The sequence below is a fragment of the Apium graveolens genome, chromosome 4, assembly GCF_009905375.1.
Source record: "Apium graveolens cultivar Ventura chromosome 4, ASM990537v1, whole genome shotgun sequence".
In the NCBI taxonomy this organism is placed as follows: domain Eukaryota; kingdom Viridiplantae; phylum Streptophyta; class Magnoliopsida; order Apiales; family Apiaceae; genus Apium; species Apium graveolens.
This window is the reverse complement of record NC_133650.1, coordinates 163,399,766-163,417,954: the sequence shown is the minus strand read 5'-3', so window position 1 is coordinate 163,417,954 and position 18,189 is coordinate 163,399,766.

Here is an 18,189-nt window from a genome sequence, read left to right as displayed (position 1 = left end):
TCCTCCCTTCCTTGTCCTCTTTCTATTGGTTGGATGACATCATCCCCCACTAATCCCTTTGATTAGCTTCTAATTGTTTGCCTAATGACCGCTGATCTGTTATACGGTTCGCTTAACTTTCGTTCTCGTTTATCGTTTGAAGGATCATACCCGGGATCTTATTACTTAGGTTCCCTTAACCTTTCTCAATACATTATATTCCTTTTTATGATCCTCTATTATAATCCTTTAATTTAAATCCTTTTTATCCTGTTACCTTATACTCAATTCTCTCCGTATCTTGTGGATTTCCGGGAAAAATCAAAGTGTTCGGATTTGGATTCTGACGATCTTTACATACACTTATATCCCATATAAAGTACTAATAAAATCTCAGAATATCCATATCAGAACCCCTACATAGTGTGGCATGAAAAGTTTTCTCATTCAGCAAAAACACTATTCATAAGGGTTTCAAAAATTTCCAAAAATTGGGGTTATTACAGTCTCCCCTCCTTTAAAGGATTCCGTCCCGGAATCAGATAGAAAACAAATGGGGATACTTTCTTAGCATTACACTTTCTAACTCTCGAGTCAATTTTCTACATTGTGGTTCTACCACCAAACTCTGCCTAGTTTGATAATCCTTCTCCTAAGCACTTGTTCCTTTTCACTCTATAACCCTTTCTGGTTACTCCATATAGGTTACGTCGGGTTGCATATCTATGCGCTCATATGCCTCTATTTATCTGGCATCTGAATTACACTTCCTTAACATTGATACGTGAAACACGTTATGAACTTGCTACAGGTTCGGGGGTTAGGGCTAGCTCATATGCTAACTTCCCAAACGTCTTAATATATCCAAGGGTCCAACAAATTGTAGACTTAGCTTTCCTTTCTTTCCGAACCTCATCGATCCTTTCCAAGGGATACCTATAACATTATTAGGTCCCCTATTTCATACTCTTTATCCTTTCGTGTCAAATCAACACACTTATCATGTCCATCTTGGGCTACTACCAGCCGTCCTCTGTTTAGATCTATCATATCCTTGGTCCTTTGGACTACTGCGGGTCCGAGCATCTTGCGCTCTACAACTTCATCCTAACATAAGGGAGATCGACATTGTCTTCCCTCAAGGATCTCATAAGGCGATATCTCAATACTGACATATGATCTATTATCGTAAGAAAACTCAATCTGCGTTATGTGATCATTCCAATTTCTTTCAAGTCTATTGCACAGACTCTCATTAAAGCTTTTATCATTAGAACTTTTGCTTCTCAATACCTATTCTTTTCCAGTTCGTAATCGCTACTACCTTCCGTTCTGTAATAACCCCAATTTTTGGGAAAATTTTGAAACCCTTATGAATAGTGTTTTTGCTGAATGAGAAAACTTTTCATACCACACTATGTAGGGGTTCTTTTATTGATCTTCTGAGATATTATTAGTACTCTATGTGGTATATAAGTGTATGTAAAGATTGTCAGAATCCAAATCCGAACACTTTAATTTTTCCCGAAAATCCACCAGATACCGAAAGAATTGAGTATAAGGTAACATGATTAAAAGGATTTAAATTCAAGGATTATAAGAGAGGATCATAAAAGGAATATAATGTATTGAGAAAGGTTAAGGGAACCCAAGTAATAAGATCCCGGGTATGATCCCTCAAACGATAAACGAGAACAAAAGTTAAGCGAACCGTAAAATAAATAAACGGTCAAGAAACAAGCTTGTAAGAGAAGCAAGGGAGATTAATCAAGTGGAGTAGAAAATAGATGACATCATCAATCCATAAGAATTAGACAAGTGGCTAGATGGTGAGGTAAGCATGGTGATGCAAGCATTAGTCAAGATATTTATCCAAGATTAAACCTCCACCAAGTATTCTAATCACATTTTTTTAACCAAGTAATCAACCAAGCAACTCATTTCTTCTCTCCCCACCTTATAGCTTCGACTTTTTCATGAAAAATGGAGGTTTAGAAATTCAAAGTCCAAGCTTGGCTCATTCATAATTCTCAAGGTAATTCCCATGGCTTCTTGATATTATAACTTAGTTATCCTAGAAGTTTGAGCTTCAAAAATCATGTCTTTCTTAGCTAATTAATTCATCAAAGATGATGATGAATAGTAATGAATAGTAACTTTCAAGAACTAACTTTGATTTCTTGATTTCTTTTGGAAGTTCAAGGTTGTTTAAGCTTAGATCAGGGCTCTCTTAGGAATTTCAAGGCTCTTTGATGATATTAAGAAGCTCCAAGAAGGTATAACCAAGCTTTCCCCTTTGATTTAAGTTATAAGTTTGTATGAGCTTGGATTGTAAATGGAGGTTTTAATGGTTGAATTAGTGAATGAGAGATTAAGCATGTTTAGTTATGTATGTAAGTTATTGTAGTTAATTATTGAGCCGTTATCATACTTGGTATTAGAATTATGATCCATGGATGTTTTGACTTAGAAAATGGTGGAGTGGTAGGTTGGTTTGTTTGTGGTTGATGTTTGGATTGTTGTGGTTGGTTTGGTGTTGATTGGTGGTGATTTGATATTGAATTGATTTGGTAAAATTTGGGAATCGCTAAGGTATAGCCGTCGTAATGCCCAATTTTCCTTAAACTGTTTTGTGCATGACTTTTGCACCCGAACACTAACTACCATGAACTGACCATTGCCATGATTAGATAGTTCATGTTTCAAGCTTCGTTTTGATATGTAGTTCGTTCGATTCCGATGCACGGTTTAGGAGAAACGACCGTTTTAAGTAACGGTGTTTCGCGAACGAACCTTTACCCCTCGCCTTACTTTGAAACCTTGGTTAAGGCCCTTAAATGACTAATCGGAGCATGAAACATTTATGTAGAGTGTGTTAGCCAGTTGATAAGACACTCGCGAAGGAATCGCCTTAAAACTCGTAAAGGTTAAATTATTAAAAATGGTGGAGCCGAGGGTACCCGGGTGACTTAAGCGAATCAGTGAGCGCAAAACAAGCGTTAGAGTCTAAGTTAGTTAAAGTATAGATTTACAAGTGACTTTGGTTTAATTCCAACTTACTTGTTGCTTATAGGTTACCATACTCGTCCCGAGCCATTCGTAACCCCCAGTCGCTCAGGCAAGTATTCTATCCGTTATACTGTTGTTGTGATGAATACACTTGTATATGCATTATCTTGCGATAGATGCATGTTGGTTATTTAGCAAATTCTTGCGATATATTGTAGCATGTGATATGGTATATATGCATGCCTGTTTCATATTCTTGAAATATATATCTGTTGGTTCAGTTGATAATACCTATGCTAGAGGATAGCGGTAACTTGCATATACCCTTAGTATAGGGACCCAAAAGGTGAAAATATTTTCTAAAACCGGGAGTCGAGGATCCCGAGTAGATTTTGTATATATATGGATATGGATATATATATATATATTTATATATATATACATATATATGGTCATAGTTTTCAAAACTATTAATCGAATAAGGTTTATTCGATAACTTTAAACTTTATTTATTATTGAATATTATTTCGAATATTATTCGAAGGCGTATGACTCCTTTTATTATTTATTGAATATTATTTGAATATTCATTCGAGGGCTTATGACTCTTTTATTTTATTTATTGAATATTATTTGAATATTCATTTGAGGATGTATGACTCCTTTATTTTATTTAATGAATATTATTTATAATATTCATTCGAGGTATTATGACTCAGCTTATTTTATTTATTGAATATTATTTGAATATTCATTTGAGGATCTATGACTCCGATTATTTGCTGAAATATATTCTTTATTTTATTAAAGAATAAGATGTCAATAATCAAACTTATTTTCGATTATTCAAATAAAGATAATACTTTCATATAAGTATAGCTTTGGTTAATTAAAACTCGTTTCAAGTATAAATTCTAATACTTCTACTTCAATTATTTTTATAAAGACTATTCTTTATGGGAATATTATTTAATTAATAATATTCAGATATTTTCTAATATTCTGGGGACTGATTTACTTCATTAAATCAGCCTTACTCCAAACACTCTTTAAAGTGTTTTCGAGTCTTCAAAATGATTTTTAAAAGTCAGAGCGGATCCCAAAACTCATTTTTATATTTAAGATCTTCCTTTTTAAAGGGGATTTAAATACTCGCTCAAAACCTGGGGAATCCGGCTCTGTGGTGTATTTAATATTCGCAACGAGGTTGCAGATTTGGTAAATGAATTGATTACTTGCCCAACGTTCGGGAAGTAAGCCCATCTCATTGAGTCGGCATAAGCGACAGGCCGGGGTACGGTCTATTATTGTGTAAGTGGCTGGGTGGCAGTCCATCAACGCGTGAGGGGCCGGGGTACGGTCTAGCGCGAGGTCCTAATGCGGCCAGGGTGATGACCGGTGAGGAATTCATCCATCTACAGTAGAAAAGGTTACTTATTGGTATCTTTGCCTGATCAGCGAGATATCGGGTTTATGCCAAAATTCTTTTCCTTTCCAAAATTCATTGGATGTTTCAAACTCTGTTCATACTTTGCATAACAGAGGTTCCAGGAAATGTTTAAAGGGATATATATATGTGGATATATATATATATTGGGGCTAAATAAAGTATCTCATAACTTTTTCATTCAATAATATTTCAAAGATTGAATCTATTCAAGTCTTATCTTGTGGTCTCATCAGTGGGATGAACTTTTGAAACTGATTATAACTTGAATGGTGGTAGTTCAAGTAGTATTGGGAAAGATATAAGTATATTGGGGTATTTGGTAACCTCATCTTTTAAACTTATATCTAATTAATAATTGTCTTATGAATGACAAAGATTTTCAGAAAAACGTTGAGACAAGGTTAGATATATGAGATCACCTTGCAACGATATTTTTATACAGTTATACACTGGGATTTTGTGTATATTATGCATGGAAGAGGACTTCCAATATTTTGAAAAGTATATATGTATATATACTGAATATTTTGCGACTTCATCGCATTAAGATATCAAACTTGGTTCATTTCTTTTAACCAAGACTTTCATGAGTACTATGAGAAGGCTCATATACTAGTAAGTATATACTAGTAATTATCTTACACACGATAAAAGATTCTAGTAAGTATCCATTTAGATACTTATATTATTGTTATCACTATATATTATCTTGCGAGCTGTAAGGCTCACTCTTGCTTTATTTCTTCATCAGACAACAACAGTTAGGAAAGATGGCCAGACTCCAGCAGACCCAGCGCAAGCGTGTGGGAAGCGTCCCGCGTCTTCCCGATGATGTTGTGGCTGCTATAGCTGCAGAGGTAGATCTATTGGTAGATCAGGCATTCTATTTTTGAGAATCAATTATGTATAATTATAACTTGTGGCAGATAATGGCAATTAACTGTAAATTTATCAAGTAATCATTTTGGGTTGTAATAATTTTAAATTGTGGATTCAAAGACTTGTACTTATTTCAATTTCATCTCTGAGACTATAACGGGTTGTGGTGTGTGTTAGTGTGGGGTCACAGCATAAGGTTATTATTATTAATTAAGTGAAGTGATATTGTGGAAAGAAAGACCGTGACGAGCCGGATCCCCGACCCCGGATCTGGGGGTGTTACAGAAATGGTATCAGAGCTCCTAAGCGTTATAAACCTCAGAGATGATGTGACGTTAAGATAATAAGTTTACTAAGATAATAAGAACTCTTGCCAAGTTCATAGTCGGACTACCTAACGTAGTACTGACAGTTAAAACCCTTATGGGAACCCTTATAAATATCGTGATAGGAGCGTAGTTCGTTATCGTATATGGTAGCGGGACTCCGAACCCTGAGGTTGAGGAGCAACAGCGCGATGATGTTTTATTACTAATTGGAGATCGGATTGTGGATCCGATAGAGTGTCCTAATGCAGGACCGGATGATGTTGATATTGAGGATGTAGCGGTTGAGGATGTTGTCCTAGAAGGGATAGTTGTTGAGGAGGATCCCATGGAGGATCCTGACAAGATTTGGATAAAGAACCACTGATGAATTGATGACCATGGTTAGGTCGACTACCAGAGGTAGGATTGGTCGGTCACTACCGGAGGTTCGTTCAAGTTTGTAAAGATAGTAGCCCCTTTAACGTGGCTTACTCATAAGACTGAGAAGTTCAAATGGACAGAGAAATGCGAGAACAACTTTCAAGAACTGAAGCAAAGGTTGGTGACGACCCCTATGCTGGCGTTGCCGGATGGAAAAAGGAGATTCTGTGAAGTGTAGTGACGCTTCGCATAAGGAATTAGGGTGCTTCTTATACAACACAACAAGGTAATCGCGTACATGTCAAGACAATTAAGGTAATATGAAGTTCGATATCCCCGCCCATGAGCTTAGGCTCGTGGCAATAGTTTTACCCTAAAGATTGGAGGCACTACTTGTATGGAGAGAAGTGCGAGAATTACCTAAGCCATAAGTGCTCTAGTACATTTTCACGTAGAAAGAGCTCAACATATGCCAGAGGAGGCAGTTAGAGCTAATCAAGAATAATGATTGGGAGATTCTTTATCATTCGGGGAAAGCCAATGTGGTGGCTGATGCCCTTAGTAAAAAGGAGAGACTCAAGATGATAATGTCTTTGGGAGAGTTTATAAGAGATTTTGGAAATAGTAGTGAAGGTAACCGGAGCCGGTACCGAAAAGCTGTTTGAGATTGCAATAGAGACCGAATTATTGGAAAAGAGCATACGGTGCCAGAGAAAGGTGATGAATGAAGGCAGAGAGCCAACAAATAAATATGAGATTAATACCGAGAAAGATGATAAGGGAATAATGAGGTATTCCTATAGAATTTGGATTCCAAATGTTCAAGAGCTTAAAGATGAGATCTTAGATGAAAGTCATAGTTCAAGGAATAAGATTAAGGGCAAACCCTGAATGTGATAGTCAGGGAGGACGCCATCAAGATAGAAGGAACCCATAACATAATGAAGTGGAAAATGAGGATTTTAACGTATAAGATAACCCCAAGTATGGGGAGTAGGAAGAAATATTTAGACGGAGAAAACAAAAGTCGAGCGAGATAAGGAGACCCGAGACGGTACTCCTATATGGAAATTCATGGACCTGCCTAAAAAGAACTTAGACTATTATCCCTAACCACCACCTTGAGGAAACAATGCGGTAGGAAATTCTTTCATGACCTTTAAGTCGCTAAGCTCTCAGAGTTCCAAGGAACAAGCTGACCCAGTCGAGGCAAGAGCCTGGCTAAAGGAAATAGATGAATCATTTGAGATTCTAAATGATTGACGAACCACAAAAGACTGTTTTGTCACTTACCCTCCCAAGAGAGAGACCACCCGCTGGTGAAAGGCCAAGGAAGGCACGAAGCAAGAGATTATAATAAACTGATTTAAGTTCAGTCAATTGTTTTCGGGAAAGTAATTCCCAAAGATAAGGAGATAGTGTAAAAGATTTGGAGCTAGAACAAAAGCGGACGAGTATGATGAATTATGAATCTAAGTTGTAAAAGTTATCAAGATTTGTTCTAAGGACACGAATCCAGAATGACGGGATGTCTGAAATCAATACTTATGTTATGTTGGTTCATGAAATAATGATAAGAGAAAGGAAAAATAAAAAGAAACTGAAGGGGAAAGGAATATAAAGGCAATAGAGTTTGAGGAATGATAAGGGAGTTGGGTATGAGGAAACCCTAAAGACTCGTAGCAATAGAAATAGAAAAGTATGTACTCGTCAGGATGAGGGTGATTCACCATGAGTTAAAGTTGATGATTGAAGGAATAAGAGATACATATATTTTATCCCCTGTGAGTTGGGAGGATTCGAGGAAACCTTGAGATAGTTCGAAGGATAAATAATAAGACGCGGATAGACTAAGGAGACAAGAAAGTAAGAAAGTAGGAAAATTGGATGAAGGAAGTGACCTTCAAGAATGTGAAGTGTAAGACCGGTGGCTTGATACCCAGAAAGGGAGACGCCAGGTATGAAAGATATCTCAACATTGAGATGACTGTTGAGATAAACAACAAAAGTAAATAAGGAATTATTAAGAAGAAGTTCGCGTTGAACACGACCAATATCTTCCATAACATCCTTGTTATCGTTACCAAATTAAGCAAGACAAGCAGATAACTGTTGCTATCTTTTGGAGGCCATATTGATTGACCCCATTTTGAATACAAATGTTACTGTGAAATTAGACATATACTATCGAGGTGGGAATGATTGAATAAGACACCCATATCAGGGATATATGACTTTATTTATCCATGGAAGGATGCTTGTACCTTTTTAAAGGTGGAATTAAGGATAGAACATCGGTAACTTAAAACGAATCCTAGGGGAATGCATAAAGGTTGGCATTTCACCCTTGATAGGGATAGTATGAGTTTTGACAGTATGAATTGGAAGGCATTAAGGTAATAATAACCTTTAAGGATCAGTGGAGAAATTTTTCAGAAGTATATAGACAATGGTTCTAGTAATAGTGAATGGTATTTTGATATGCCCTGTATCTAGGGAATACAAGAGGAACGATTGAAGGATAACCTTAGAGGTTTTACAAGGAGAAAGGTAATATTCAAAATTCTCAAGAATAAAAATGTTGATAAAGGAAATATGACGTAATTATAATGTTGCCAAGTGGGGCACGTGTTAAACCACGAGAAAGTATGGATCGAACCAGTAATGGTCGAAATTGTTCAGGGCAATTAGGACTTAAGATAAAAGATGTTCTAATTATGATTGAGAGTCAGTCATGACAGTGATTAACCTCTAAAGACTGAGGGGATAACTTATGGAAAAATGGAATTTTTTTTTTACTCATCAGATATTAAAGAAAATTATTTTCACATAAGCTGTGATTGAAATAAGGTAGAAAATTTAATTGGAGGTGGTTAAAATGACATTGACTGTAAGGAAATTTTACTATCAGGAAAGGCCAAAGAGGTGGCCGACACTTTAAAGGTAAGAGGATAATTATAGGCGCTTGTGCCAAAGGAATACAGTGATGATGGTTAAAGCTATGAAGGTTGTATTATGGTTTGGAAGATTGCCATTCCTTCTGATGACTGTGCAATACCCAACCGTAATAGTAGTTGGTAAAGATTTAATTCGTGTAATCGCCATGAGCAGGCTATCTATCTTAGAAGGTACTATCTTGAGATAAGCCAGGACCATGTTTCAAAAAGGACTAAACAAACCTTTGAGTTAAGTCTTCTATTGAAGGCATATGATTAAGAATGGTATTAACCTGCTATCGTTGCTTTGATTGAAACTCTTCTGCAATTTTATCTGCTTCATGACATGTATGTATGTCAGGATCAGGAGTGTTCTTCATGGATCAGGAATGGTGAGTATGTTACCTCCTTAGAATGATTTGATATGACATGTATGGACTCCGTATGGTTAGATATTAAGATTTTATGGAAAAGTGAATGACGACAGTAGGTCAGTGGTGGACCATAGTAAGGCAGCAATGATTCTGCGAGTAATGAGCTGATTACAATCGTGAGAGTTGTATTGGAATGGGTGATTGAGATTGAGTACCACTAATCGGGTCGTGGTAGTGTATAAGTTATCATTGATAGACTAATTAAGTAGAGTATCTACCTATTGTATATTTATTCTTTCTTATCAATAGAGAGTCGTATTATTATACGAGGAAGGTTGCGGTGCAAGCATATAATTCTAGTAACGATGATGTATAGAATGAGATCCCAGATTCGATTTTCGATGTCGAGGGAGTTTCAAAGGTGATTGTGTATAAGCTCGAGGAAGAGTGTGGGTCCATAGAATGATGGACGGGATAGCGAAAATATTTAGGCATGGGAAATACGAGGCTATAATGCTTAATGTTGATTTATATACGTATATGATTTGTTCTCCTATGACAAACCTCTATAGTTCAGAGGTAGGTTCCAAGCCAGATATTTTGTGGCAGTATATTTTTTTTCATATATACAATTCTCTTCAGTTCGTTCTTTTCTCTTCTTTTCATTTCATGTAAGCTGAGAAGAACAACCCTTCCAGAAGGGGAGGTATTGCCGAATGACTATCTATCTTTGTGATAGAAGCCTAGTAGGATACCACATGTTGTTTAATTGCTTGTCAAGTACTAAAGGCTGGCCACCTTCTGTACTAACTATGCAATATAACAAGTGTTCATGATCATAGTGATCTCTCAACAAATTCCTTTACTTCTATTTGATTGATCAAATTTTGGAAAATAGAAACAACTGAAAAAGGAGTAATAAAGTGGTGGTAGTATGCGGAATGGGAACACATTCGTGATACTAAGGTTGACGTGGTTATTAAAAGGTTATAGAACGCTAACGAGCAAAAGTATAACCAGTATAATATTAGGAACGGAAGGTAGTAGCGATTACGAACTGGAAAAGAATGGGTATTGAGAAGCAAAAGTTCTAATGATAAAAGCTATAATGAGAGTCTGTGCAATAGACTTGAAAGAATTTGGAATGATCACTTAACGCGGATTAAGTTATCTTACGACAATAGATCATATGTCATTATCAAGATGTCGCCTTATGAGATCCTTGAGGGAAGACAATGTCGATCTCCCTTATGTTAGGATGAAGTTGTAGAGCGCAAGATGCTCGGACCCGCAGTAGTCCAAAGGACCAAGGATATGATAGATCTAATCAGAGGACGGCTGGTAGTAGCCCAAGATGGACATGATAAGTATGTTGATTTGACACGAAAGGATAAAGAGTATGAAATAGGGGGCCTAGTAATGTTATAGGTATCCCCTTGGAAACCCTTGAAAAAGGATTGATGAGGTTCGGAAAGAAAGGAAAGCTAAGTCTACAATTTGTTGGACCCTTGGATATATTAAGATGTTTGGGAAGTTAGCATATGAGCTAGCCCTACCCCCGAACCTGTAGCAAGTTCATAACGTGTTCCACGTATCAATGTTAAGGAAGTGTAATTCGGATGTCAGACAAATAGGGGCAAATGAGCGCATAAACATGCAACCAGACGTAACCTATATGGAGCAACCAGGAAGGGTATAGAGTAAAAAGGAACGAGTGCTTAGGAGAAGGGTTATCAAACTAGTAAGAGTTTGATGGTAGAACCACAATGTGGGAAAATTTACTCGAGAGTTAGAAAGTGCAATGCTAAGAGAGTATCCCTATTCACTTTCTATCTGATTCCGGGACGGAATCCTTTTAACGAGGGGAGACTGTAATAACCCCAATTTTTGGGAAAATTTTGAAACCCTTATGAATAGTATTTTTGCTGAATGAGAAAACTTTTCATACCACACTATGTAGGGGTTCTTTTATTGATCTTCTGAGATATTATTAGTACTCTATGTGGTATATAAGTGTATGTAAAGATTGTCAGAATCCAAATCCGAACACTTTAATTTTTCCCGAAAATCCACCAGATACCGAAAGAATTGAGTATAAGGTAACATGATTAAAAGGATTTAAATTCAAGGATTATAAGAGAGGATCATAAAAGGAATATAATGTATTGAGAAAGGTTAAGGGAACCCAAGTAATAAGATCCCGGGTATGATCCCTCAAACGATAAACGAGAACAAAAGTTAAGCGAACCGTAAAATAAATAAACGGTCAAGAAACAAGCTTGTAAGAGAAGCAAGGGAGATTAATCAAGTGGAGTAGAAAATAGATGACATCATCAATCCATAAGAATTAGACAAGTGGCTAGATGGTGAGGTAAGCATGGTGATGCAAGCATTAGTCAAGATATTTATCCAAGATTAAACCTCCACCAAGTATTCTAATCACATTTTTTTAACCAAGTAATCAACCAAGCAACTCATTTCTTCTCTCCCCACCTTATAGCTTCGACTTTTTCATGAAAAATGGAGGTTTAGAAATTCAAAGTCCAAGCTTGGCTCATTCATAATTCTCAAGGTAATTCCCATGGCTTCTTGATATTATAACTTAGTTATCCTAGAAGTTTGAGCTTCAAAAATCATGTCTTTCTTAGCTAATTAATTCATCAAAGATGATGATGAATAGTAATGAATAGTAACTTTCAAGAACTAACTTTGATTTCTTGATTTCTTTTGGAAGTTCAAGGTTGTTTAAGCTTAGATCAGGGCTCTCTTAGGAATTTCAAGGCTCTTTGATGATATTAAGAAGCTCCAAGAAGGTATAACCAAGCTTTCCCCTTTGATTTAAGTTATAAGTTTGTATGAGCTTGGATTGTAAATGGAGGTTTTAATGGTTGAATTAGTGAATGAGAGATTAAGCATGTTTAGTTATGTATGTAAGTTATTGTAGTTAATTATTGAGCCGTTATCATACTTGGTATTAGAATTATGATCCATGGATGTTTTGACTTAGAAAATGGTGGAGTGGTAGGTTGGTTTGTTTGTGGTTGATGTTTGGATTGTTGTGGTTGGTTTGGTGTTGATTGGTGGTGATTTGATATTGAATTGATTTGGTAAAATTTGGGAATCGCTAAGGTATAGCCGTCGTAATGCCCAATTTTCCTTAAACTGTTTTGTGCATGACTTTTGCACCCGAACACTAACTACCATGAACTGACCATTGCCATGATTAGATAGTTCATGTTTCAAGCTTCGTTTTGATATGTAGTTCGTTCGATTCCGATGCACGGTTTAGGAGAAACGACCGTTTTAAGTAACGGTGTTTCGCGAACGAACCTTTACCCCTCGCCTTACTTTGAAACCTTGGTTAAGGCCCTTAAATGACTAATCGGAGCATGAAACATTTATGTAGAGTGTGTTAGCCAGTTGATAAGACACTCGCGAAGGAATCGCCTTAAAACTCGTAAAGGTTAAATTATTAAAAATGGTGGAGCCGAGGGTACCCGGGTGACTTAAGCGAATCAGTGAGCGCAAAACAAGCGTTAGAGTCTAAGTTAGTTAAAGTATAGATTTACAAGTGACTTTGGTTTAATTCCAACTTACTTGTTGCTTATAGGTTACCATACTCGTCCCGAGCCATTCGTAACCCCCAGTCGCTCAGGCAAGTATTCTATCCGTTATACTGTTGTTGTGATGAATACACTTGTATATGCATTATCTTGCGATAGATGCATGTTGGTTATTTAGCAAATTCTTGCGATATATTGTAGCATGTGATATGGTATATATGCATGCCTGTTTCATATTCTTGAAATATATATCTGTTGGTTCAGTTGATAATACCTATGCTAGAGGATAGCGGTAACTTGCATATACCCTTAGTATAGGGACCCAAAAGGTGAAAATATTTTCTAAAACCGGGAGTCGAGGATCCCGAGTAGATTTTGTATATATATGGATATGGATATATATATATATATTTATATATATATACATATATATGGTCATAGTTTTCAAAACTATTAATCGAATAAGGTTTATTCGATAACTTTAAACTTTATTTATTATTGAATATTATTTCGAATATTATTCGAAGGCGTATGACTCCTTTTATTATTTATTGAATATTATTTGAATATTCATTCGAGGGCTTATGACTCTTTTATTTTATTTATTGAATATTATTTGAATATTCATTTGAGGATGTATGACTCCTTTATTTTATTTAATGAATATTATTTATAATATTCATTCGAGGTATTATGACTCAGCTTATTTTATTTATTGAATATTATTTGAATATTCATTTGAGGATCTATGACTCCGATTATTTGCTGAAATATATTCTTTATTTTATTAAAGAATAAGATGTCAATAATCAAACTTATTTTCGATTATTCAAATAAAGATAATACTTTCATATAAGTATAGCTTTGGTTAATTAAAACTCGTTTCAAGTATAAATTCTAATACTTCTACTTCAATTATTTTTATAAAGACTATTCTTTATGGGAATATTATTTAATTAATAATATTCAGATATTTTCTAATATTCTGGGGACTGATTTACTTCATTAAATCAGCCTTACTCCAAACACTCTTTAAAGTGTTTTCGAGTCTTCAAAATGATTTTTAAAAGTCAGAGCGGATCCCAAAACTCATTTTTATATTTAAGATCTTCCTTTTTAAAGGGGATTTAAATACTCGCTCAAAACCTGGGGAATCCGGCTCTGTGGTGTATTTAATATTCGCAACGAGGTTGCAGATTTGGTAAATGAATTGATTACTTGCCCAACGTTCGGGAAGTAAGCCCATCTCATTGAGTCGGCATAAGCGACAGGCCGGGGTACGGTCTATTATTGTGTAAGTGGCTGGGTGGCAGTCCATCAACGCGTGAGGGGCCGGGGTACGGTCTAGCGCGAGGTCCTAATGCGGCCAGGGTGATGACCGGTGAGGAATTCATCCATCTACAGTAGAAAAGGTTACTTATTGGTATCTTTGCCTGATCAGCGAGATATCGGGTTTATGCCAAAATTCTTTTCCTTTCCAAAATTCATTGGATGTTTCAAACTCTGTTCATACTTTGCATAACAGAGGTTCCAGGAAATGTTTAAAGGGATATATATATGTGGATATATATATATATATATTGGGGCTAAATAAAGTATCTCATAACTTTTTCATTCAATAATATTTCAAAGATTGAATCTATTCAAGTCTTATCTTGTGGTCTCATCAGTGGGATGAACTTTTGAAACTGATTATAACTTGAATGGTGGTAGTTCAAGTAGTATTGGGAAAGATATAAGTATATTGGGGTATTTGGTAACCTCATCTTTTAAACTTATATCTAATTAATAATTGTCTTATGAATGACAAAGATTTTCAGAAAAACGTTGAGACAAGGTTAGATATATGAGATCACCTTGCAACGATATTTTTATACAGTTATACACTGGGATTTTGTGTATATTATGCATGGAAGAGGACTTCCAATATTTTGAAAAGTATATATGTATATATACTGAATATTTTGCGACTTCATCGCATTAAGATATCAAACTTGGTTCATTTCTTTTAACCAAGACTTTCATGAGTACTATGAGAAGGCTCATATACTAGTAAGTATATACTAGTAATTATCTTACACACGATAAAAGATTCTAGTAAGTATCCATTTAGATACTTATATTATTGTTATCACTATATATTATCTTGCGAGCTGTAAGGCTCACTCTTGCTTTATTTCTTCATCACACAACAACAGTTAGGAAAGATGGCCAGACTCCAGCAGACCCAGCGCAAGCGCGTGGGAAGCGTCCCGCGTCTTCCCGATGATGTTGTGGCTGCTATAGCTGCAGAGGTAGATCTATTGGTAGATCAGGCATTCTATTTTTGAGAATCAATTATGTATAATTATAACTTGTGGCAGATAATGGCAATTAACTGTAAATTTATCAAGTAATCATTTTGGGTTGTAATAATTTTAAATTGTGGATTCAAAGACTTGTACTTATTTCAATTTCATCTCTGAGACTATAACGGGTTGTGGTGTGTGTTAGTGTGGGGTCACAGCATAAGGTTATTATTATTAATTAAGTGAAGTGATATTGTGGAAAGAAAGACCGTGACGAGCCGGATCCCCGACCCCGGATCTGGGGGTGTTACACGTTCCTAATATTATACGGGTTATACTTTTGCTCGTTAGCGTTCTATAACCTTTTAATAACCACGTCAACCTTAGTATCACGAATGTGTTCCCATTCCGCATACTACCACCACTTTATTACTCCTTTTTCAGTTATTTCTATTTTCCAAAGTTTGATTAATCATATAGAAGTAAAGGAATTTGTTGAGAGATCACTATGATCATGAACACTTGTTATATCGCATAGTTAGTACAGAAGGTGGCCAGCCTTTAGTACTTGACAAGCAATTAAACAACATGTGGTATCCTACTAGGCTTCTATCACAAAGATAGATAGTCATTCGGCAATACCTCCCCTTCTGGAAGGGTTGTTCTTCTCAGCTTACATGAAATGAAAAGAAGAGAAAAGAACGAACTGAAGAGAATTGTATATATGAAAAAAAAATATACTGCCACAAAATATCTGGCTTGGAATCTACCTCTGAACTATAGAGGTTTGTCATAGAAGAACAAAACATATATGTATTTATATCAACATCAAGTATTATAGCATCGTATTTCCCATGCCTAAATATTTCTATTCTGTCCATCATTCTATGGACCCATGCTCTTCATCGAGCTTATACATAATCACCTTTGAAACTCCCTCGACATCGAAAATCGAATCTGGGATCTCATTCTATGTATCACCGTTACTAGGATTCTATGCTTGTACCGCAACCTTCCTCGTATAATAATACGACTCTCTATTGATAAGAAAGAATAAATATTCACTAGGTAGATACTCTACTTAATTAGTCTATCAATGATAACTTATACACTACCATGACCTGATTAGTGGTACTCAATCTCAATACCCATTCCAATACAACTCTCACGGTTGTAATCAGCTCATTACTCGCAGAATCATTGCTGCCTTACTATGGTCCACCACTGACCTACTGTCGTCATTCACTTTTCCATAAAATCTTAATATCTAACCATACGGAGTCCATACATGTCATATCAAATCATTCTAAGGAGGTAACATAATCACCATTCCTGATCCATGAAGAACACTCCTGATCCTGACATACATACATGACATGAAGCAGATAAAAGTGCAGAAGAGTTTCGCTCAAAGCAACGATAGCAGGTTAATACCATTCTTAATCATATGCCTTCAATAGAAGACTTAACTCAAAGGTTTGTTTAGTCCTTTTTGAAATATAGTCCTGGCTTATCTCAAGATAGTATCTTCTGAGATAGATAGCCCGCTCATGGTGATTACACGAATTAAACTTTTACCAACTACTATTACTGTTGGGTATTGCACAGTCATCAGAAGGAATGTCAATCCTCCAAACCATAATACAACCTTCACAGTTTTAACCATCATCACTGTATTCTTTTGGCACAAGCGCCTATGATTATCCTCTTACCTTTAAAGTGTCGGCCACCTCTTTGGCCTTTCCTGATAGTAAAATTTCCTTACAGTCAATGTCATATTAACCACCTCCAAATAAATTTTCTACCTTATTTCAATCACAGCTTATGTGAAAATGCTTTCCTTAAAATCTGATGAGTAAAAAAAAAAATCACCATTTTTCCATAAGTTATTGCCTCAGTCTTTAGAGGTTAATCACTGTCGCGACTGACTCTCGATCGTACTTAGAACATCTTTTGTCTTAGGTCCTAATTGCCCTGAACAATTTCGACCATTACTGGTTCGATCCATACTTTCTCGTGGTTTAACACGTGCCCCACTTGGCATCATTATAATTACGTCATATTTCCTTTATCCACATTTCTATTCTTGAGAATTTTGAATATTACCTTTCTCCTTGTAAAACCTCTAAGGTTATCCTTCAATCGTTCCTCCTGTATTCCCTAGATACAGGGCATATCAAAATACCATTCACTATTACTAGAACCATTGTCTATATACTTCTGAAAAATTTCTCCACTGGTCCTTAAAGGTTGTTGTTACCTTAACCCTTTCCAATTCATCCTGTCAAAACTCATACTGTCCCTATTAAGGGTGACATGCCAACCTTTATGCAGTCCCTTAGGATTCATTTTAAGTTACCAATGTTCTATCCTTAATTCCACCTTTAAAAGGTACCTGCATCCTTCCACGAATAAATCAAGTCATATATCCTTGATAGATTATCATATTCATCATTCCCACCTCGATAGTCTATACCTAACTTCATAATAGCATCCTTATTCAAATTGAGGTCAATCCATATGGCCTCCAAAAGATAACAACGGTTATCCGCTTGTCTTGCCTAATTTGGTAACGATAATAAGGATGTTCTGGAAGATATTGGTCGTGTTCAACGTGAACTTCTTCTTAATAATTCCTTATTTACTTTTGTTATTTATCTCAACAGTCACCTCAATGTTGGGATATCTTTCATACCTGGCGTCTCCCTTTCTGGGTATCAAGCCACCGGTCTTACATTTCACCTTCTTGAAGGTCACTTCCTTCATCCAATTTTTTCCTAATTTCTTACTTCCTTATCCCCTTAGTCTATCCGCGTCTCATTATTTATCCTTCGAATTATCTCAAGGTTTCCTCGAATCCTCCCAACTTACAGGGGATAACTATATGTATCTCTTATGCCCTCAACCATCAATTTTAACTTATGGTGAATCACCCTCATCCTGACGAATGCATACTTTTCTATTTCTATTGCTACGAGTCGTTAGGGTTTCCTCATACCCAACTCCCTTATCATACCTCAGA